This window comes from Dasypus novemcinctus, chromosome 3 (assembly GCF_030445035.2).
Source record: "Dasypus novemcinctus isolate mDasNov1 chromosome 3, mDasNov1.1.hap2, whole genome shotgun sequence".
Lineage (NCBI taxonomy): Eukaryota > Metazoa > Chordata > Mammalia > Cingulata > Dasypodidae > Dasypus > Dasypus novemcinctus.
In genome coordinates, this window is record NC_080675.1 from 31,657,289 (window position 1) to 31,663,996 (window position 6,708).

At 58.2% G+C, this 6,708-nt stretch overlaps 1 long non-coding RNA gene across 1 annotated transcript; it reads right to left on the reverse strand.

Moving 5' to 3' along the window:
* Positions 1–773: 773 nt before the first annotated feature.
* On the reverse strand, positions 774–6,184 carry LOC131278111 (uncharacterized). The gene is made up of 2 exons (XR_009185363.2): positions 6,024–6,184; positions 774–1,016 (listed from the first exon to the last, which is right to left on the reverse strand). It is a non-coding gene; the product is annotated as an uncharacterized lncRNA (long non-coding RNA).
* Positions 6,185–6,708: the final 524 nt, after the last annotated feature.

Genomic DNA, 6,708 nt, shown 5'->3' on the forward strand with positions numbered 1-6,708 from the left:
GGCCCTGGCTTGGGTTTCTGCGGGACCTGGGCTGGGCGTGGGGGTGGCAGAGAGGGTCCGCGTGTGCGGAAATGGCCCGTTTCACCCCCCAGGCGCCCAGCGGCGCCCCATCCTCTGAGGGTGGGGATTGCCCTCTTCGCAGTTCTGCCCTTGCCCGCTGACCCGCAGCAGCAAGGACTCTTGGGAGACAGACAGAGGGACACTGGGCTGAAGAAAGAAGCCCCAGAAGGAAAACTGGAGGATGGGGGTGGAGATGGGCAGCGGTGGAGCTGTCAAAGGATGAAGGCCCGGATGCAGGCGGAGGCGAAGGAAGGAGGGGCCCCGGCCGGGAGGGCAGGAGCCCAAGCCGCCGCCCAGGAGGCCAGGCGGCCCGGGAAGGGGTGGGCATCTTCTTTTCCGCCACCCCCCTCCCCAGGGATCTCCCGCTGCGCTCCCCAGCCGGGGAGAAGGCCCCTCTGCTCTTCCAACATGATCTGTAATTTCCGGCAGACATTTGAGGTCCCTGACATCTGCATAATGTGGGCCAGTCTCTTAGCAACGGGAACAGCTGTCTGGCATTTCCAAGATTAAACTGTAACTATACACGGTCCTTGCCAGGGGGAGGGGCGGGGGAAGGGGGGATAAACACTGCCTCCTGGCATTTTCAAACTCATTTAGCTTTTATTCATTTCCTGCCTGCAGTAAAGAGGCCAGGGATTTGGGCTGGGCAAGGCCGTGGCTGCCCCTGCCGCCGCTGCCGCTGAGATTTGCAGATGGCTCCTCACCAGGATCTGTTTGCTGGCAGGCGGGTTTTTTTTTTTTTTTTTTTTTGGTTTGCACTTGCTCTTTCTTTCTTTGTGGGTGCCGTGAGCCTGGCACACACGGTGCAAGCGGAGCCCCCGAAGAAAGGCCGTGTGGTCCACGGGTGAGAGCCCTGGAGCCTGTGCTAGGCTGGTTCAATTCCATCTGGCTCAGGCATCAGAGCTGCGTGACCTTGGGCCAAATACCTTCCCCCGTCTGCACCTCCATTTCCCCATCTGTAAAAGAAGAAAAATTTTTTTTACCACCCGAGAGTTGCTACAAGGGTGAAATGAGTGCACACTCAGGCGCTAGAGTCAGGATTAATAATCATTGGGCCTCTCCCTTCCTCTAGTCAGCTCCCCCCCATCCTCCTGCCAGAGGATCTTGCTTTTGTGGTGGTAAAACCTCAGGCTCCGCTACTGGGGCAGAGAAAGACAGTTCGTTTCCCTGGGAGCTGCCACCTTGAACTCCTGTTTTCTGTGGCCCCAGGTAATGGCGCGTTTGCCCTGGACGACTTAACCAGAGCTCAGCTGTCCCTAGCAGGTTCCTCTGGGCTGCCTGGCAGGAGGCACCCCTGTCTCCTGGCCTGCCTGGGCTTAGGCCACAGCCATGTCCCAACCCCTCGCCCCCAGCTCCTGCCATTTGGCTGCGCCTCCTGAACTCGTGAAAGTGGTATTTTGGTTTTGCAGTAAGAAGGGGGTGCGGGTGGAAAAAGGTGGGTGTGGAGCACGACGGGAGGGGAGGGAGAGAGAGGAGGGAGGGGAAAAACCCTTTAGCCCACTGTGCTGGCCAGTTCCAGGAATGTGTTCTGGGACACCAGTGCCAAAGCAGTGACCCCAGCGAGGCGGCCAGGCCAGGCCTGGAGGCCTTCCCGGGAGATGGGCGAGGCCGGCTCCAGTGGCCGAAAGCTCTTGCCTCCCCCCACCGCCGCCACTGCTGACTCATCCCTGCTCCAGCTGGCAGGAGCCTCTTCTGGGGATGGCTGTTGCTAAGATTCCTCGGAGATGACTGATTGCTTCTCCTTGAGCTTTGTGAAAACATGTTTGTAGCCTGCACGCAAGCTCGCATCCACTCCTGGGGGCTCGCACGCCTGGCCCGTGTACCCGCACACACGGGTTTCTCTGCCCAAACGCGTGTGCATGCGGAGCGCCAGCACGTGTTTTCTGTTCCGGTGGCTTCTTGATCCGTGCACACACCTGTGGACCAGCCCCCACCCTCCCTAAATAAAATGGGCCGAGACGCGTCAGGTTTTCCGCAGGCCCGGGAACTTGGGCAGGGGGGGGGCAGCTGCCAATGCGTACGGTTCTGCTTTCATTTGAAGGAGCCTTCAGGTCGCCTTGAAACATTCTTGGCTCCTGGCCCTCCTCCACCCCCTCGGTTTCTCGGTTTTCTTCATTCTGCTGAAATGACCTAATCCGCCCTTCCCCTCGTGCCTGCCAGGCTTTTGATGTCTGGTGTCCCAGCACCCAGCTGGGAGCTGGATTCTAAAGCTGGTGGTCGCCCAGGTTGGACCTGACTCCCCGAGGGGGGTCCCCAGGGGGACCTCCAGTACCCCTGTTTCCCCAGGAGAGAGGGCACTGCTGGGAGGAGTCGTGGCTGGAAAGAGCTGGGCCTGCTGTTGCCACAGTTCGGGAAATGCTTGTTCCTCCCGGGCCCTGGGCCCAGAGCCTGGGCTCCGGGTGGGCGAGGGAGCTCGCAGCTTAGCAAGCAGCCCCACACACCCAGCCCCCCGGGGCCCGGGAGCCAGCTCTGTGGCTCTGTGTGACCTTGGTCGCATTGGCTCTGGCTGCCTTGGTTTCCCCACCCACCGGGCTGAAATTGGACTCCTTGCTGAGCCTGCCAGGGTTTTAATGCGACAGGGCTTGGCAGGCGCTCGGGCACCAGGCAAGGTTGTTTGTCACGGGTTCTCGGAGGGGCGGAGGGGTGGGCAGGCCCTGTGCCAGCGCGGAGCCCACGCTCCTCCTCTCGCGCCAGCTCTGCCTGGGCTCAGGCTCAAGTATGGCTTCTTTAAATGGACCTGCCCCGGGGGCCAGATCCCACAGGCCCTCTCCGCTGTGATTCAGTGGCAGTTGCTAAGTAAAACCTGGTGCCCGGCCTCCAGGGCTGAGCTGCGGCCAGTCTGGACTCAGCAGCTCCGCCACGCTCATGCCGGCCAAAAGGCAAACGCTTGCAGGGCTCACATTCCATGAAGACAAGGCGGGCTCCATAATTCCTGCTGGTTTTAACATGCAATGATTCGGGTGGAGGGTGGGGCGAAAAGGGGGAAATGAAGAGAGTAAAGCAAATAACAAAAATGTGAAAAAGCTGCACAGAGTGAGTTCTCTGTGTGAATAGTTAACAGCCTAATGTAAGCTCCTGAATCAGGAACTCTACTGGATTCGTATTTTTTCTAGCACCGTGAGAATCAGGCAAATAGTAAACAATCCCAAGGCAGGGGAATATACAACATCGTGTCCCAAGGATACCAGCCTCCCCACGCAGGGCGAGTCAGCCTGTTGCCACCCCTCCCCGCCCCTGTCACAGGACAAAGCCAGGAACTAAGCAACTTGCTTGTAGTTCTCATTTTCACCAGAAGGTGGCGAGAGCTTCTATAACAGTTGCTAACAGATGGGGTTTGGGAATTAGGAAGTAAATCGGGAAAAACTGCCGGCCATGAGCTGGGAAACCCAAAGGGGTGGGCTCTGGGCACTAGCAGCCACCTCTCAGCTGAGGAGGGCTTCTTGGAATCTTGCTGGTGAAGAATGCAAGCAGGGAATAATCCTAACAACCCTCTTTTAAGCTTCTATGCATGGCAGGAGCTAAGTTTGCCGCACATATCCACCCACCCAAGCATGCAATCCTCACAGCAACACTGGAAGGGAGGTAGTATCATCAACCCATATTGCAGATGGGGAAACCAAGGTGCAGAGACATCAAGGAGGAACTAGTAAGTGACAGGGCCATTCCAACTGCAGAAATTTGCCTCCGGCGTCCCGCTCTTAACCACGGTCCTTTAATGCCTCCCCCTGATTTTCACGCTAGAGGCTGGCGCAGGGGACATTGGGTGCCGCCACCGTCACCACTGTTGCCTAAAAGGCAGAAGAGGAGGCAAACATTCTGATATTCCATTTCCAGTGGCACCTCTGTCCTCCGGAAGCTCACACATCAGCCAAGACGAGCCTCATGGCCGGTTAAGTTGTTTACTTGCTGAGTGGCTGGGGGCGATCAACCCCTCAAGTCCTTATCTTCTTCCCCTCTGTACAGTGAGGGGCCGATGGGACTCCTCGGTTCCTTTCTTGCTCTGATGTGCAAAAGTTCTAAGAAACTCTCTTCTTCCAGGGTTCCCAGCACAAAATTACAGATGCTACCGATTTGCTTTCTCACGCACACACCTGTGCATGCACACATCCACACATGTGTGCATGCCCAGGCACACATGGAGGCACAAAATCTTGAACAGAATCTCTCAGATACCCTGTGGAAAATGGGAGTCTTGCATTTAAAAAAAAAAGATGTATTTATTTATTTATCCCCCCCCTGTTGTCTGCTCACCCCCCCCCCCCCATTGTCTGATCTCTGTGTCCATTCACTGTGTGTTCTTCTGTGTCTGCTTGTGTTCTCTTCAGCTGGCACCAGAAACTGATTCTGAGACTTTCTAGAGTGGAAGTGAGGTGCTCAATCTCTTGCACCACCTTAGCTCCCTGGTCTGCTGCGTCTCTTATGGTCTCTCCTCTGGGTCTCTTTTTGTTACGTTATCTTGCTGTGCCAGCTCTCCGCTTGGCCAGCTTGTTGTGTGGGCCAGCACTCCACTCTGGCCAGCATTCCACGTGGGCCAGCTCTACCCTTGGACCAGCTTGCCTTCACCAGGAGGCTCCGGGAATCGAACCCCAAACCTCCACTATTTTAGATGGGAGCCCAAACGCTTGAGCCACATCCGCTTCCCTTGTTGTATTTTTCAGGTCAGGGATGATCAGGGGGCAGCATCTGGGGCTATTGATGCTTATGAATAAACATTTCCTAGTTAGGACCTCACAGACACGGACAGTTGCCAAAGGGCTTGCACAACCAGTGTTGTACACGCACGTGTGTTTTCTTATTCATACGTCTTGTCTTCCTGACTGTAACACCTTCAAGAAGAGACAACATTTTTTGCATGTCCCCCATATTGCCCAACCCAGTGCAGCTCCTAGTAGGTGGTCAATTTGTATTTGTGGCTTGATGGATAAAGGAAAGAAAGCGGGCGGTTTATGCTAAAGGAATTTTTTTGTTTAGAGGTACCCATCACCCCCATGACCCCTTCAGTAGGCCACACCAGACCAAACTGCATGTCCTCCTAGAGAATCCGGCTCCTAGCTCAGCTTCCCCACCCCAGCTGCCAAGGCAGTTGATGGTGCACTCTGCCACCCCCCGCTCCCGTCCTGCTTTCCTTGTGTCTCTGCCCATTCCTTTCCATCTCCTACGTGGAGCTTTGAGTCCATTCACTGAATGGCTGGCTTTCCTCCTGCCTCTACCCCCTTCTGATTCTCCTCTGCAGAGAAAAGCCAGGTCAGACAGAGGCCTTGGAGATGGAGGGGCTGGGCCCCAGGACTGGGGGTGACCTCAGGTGGGGGAGGCTCTGTTCCTCCTGGTTCAGACCTTCCCTCCCCTGAAGCCCAATTGCAGAGCCAGAAATTCGTGAACAGTAGCCCACCCCTGGGACCCGCAGGGTGAGCCTGTGGGCGGGTCTCTGTCCTCAGGTGGGGTGAGGTCTGGGCAGGTGATGAGCCCTCAGCTAGCCCCAAGGCCTGACCATTGCAATGGCCAGGTTCTCCTGTACTTGGAGCCTTGGGGGTTGGAGGCTAGAACAGGTGAGACAATGACATGAGCTTGCTCCACCTTCCCTCCACTGTGTTCTGGGGGCCTGCTGGTTCCTGGGTGATCTGCCTCCAGGGTCCCCCGCGGGCTGGGCAGCAGGGACGTGAGCAGTCACCGTCTTCCAGCCCCACCTGACTCTCCTCCCCCTATCCCGGAGGCTGCAGAAAGCCCGCTTTGCCTGGGGCTGGGGGTAGCCGCTCCCCTGCCTTGAGCTGATGAGCTTCAACAGGCCTCTGTCAGGGCAGTGCACGGCCCCCAGGCACCCTCTGTGGGGTGGGGATGGGGGTAACCCCCAGCAGGGCCCCCGGAAGCTGAGCTCCTGCAGAGGGCCTAGGGGTGGGGGTGCAGTGAAGGTGGGAGTAGAAGGAATGCCCCGGCCAGGCTGGCCAGGAACTGTCCTTTCAACTCACCCCCGTGTCATCTCAGGCCTGTGATGGAGACCCCCGCTGCCCCCGGGCCCTCGGGCCACAGCCAGCGCCATCCCAGGGCTGCTTCTGTCTGCCTCCAGCCTGGGAGAGCAGAAGCACTGCCCTCCTCCGCCGAGGCCTCATTCCCAGTCCTTAGCTCAGGGTCGGTGCCGGAGGAAATGCTCCTGCATCGCATCGGCTCCACAGCGACACCTGGCGTGTTGTCGCGCCTTCCCGAGGAGACCCCGAGGCCTCTCCCGGGCTCCAGCATCTGAAGGGGCCTCCGAGCCTGGCCCTGGCCCCTGGGCTGCTGTCTCAGGCCTTTCCCCCAGGGGGTCTAAGTCCCACCACTTCCCTCTGAGCCCAGAGCTCAGGACGCTGGGAGCCACTGGAGACAAAGAGATGGGATCTCGGAGGGACCCAATGCTCCGTCTGGCAAGGCCTTGGTGCGGGAGGGAGGGGAGGGGCGCTGACAGGTCGTGGAGTCATGGTGCTTGGCCACCAGAGCCTTCTGCTCTGGTGTGGGGGGATGTGTGGGTGCAAGGCAGATCCTGCTGCCCTCTGCAGGGTCGAATCAGAATCCGTGCCAGGCCCTGGATCACACCCCCAGAGGCGACAAATGGGGTGAACTCGTCCCCCTTGACACCTTGATGAAAGCACCACGGGCACAGAGGCCTGCCCTGCCCCT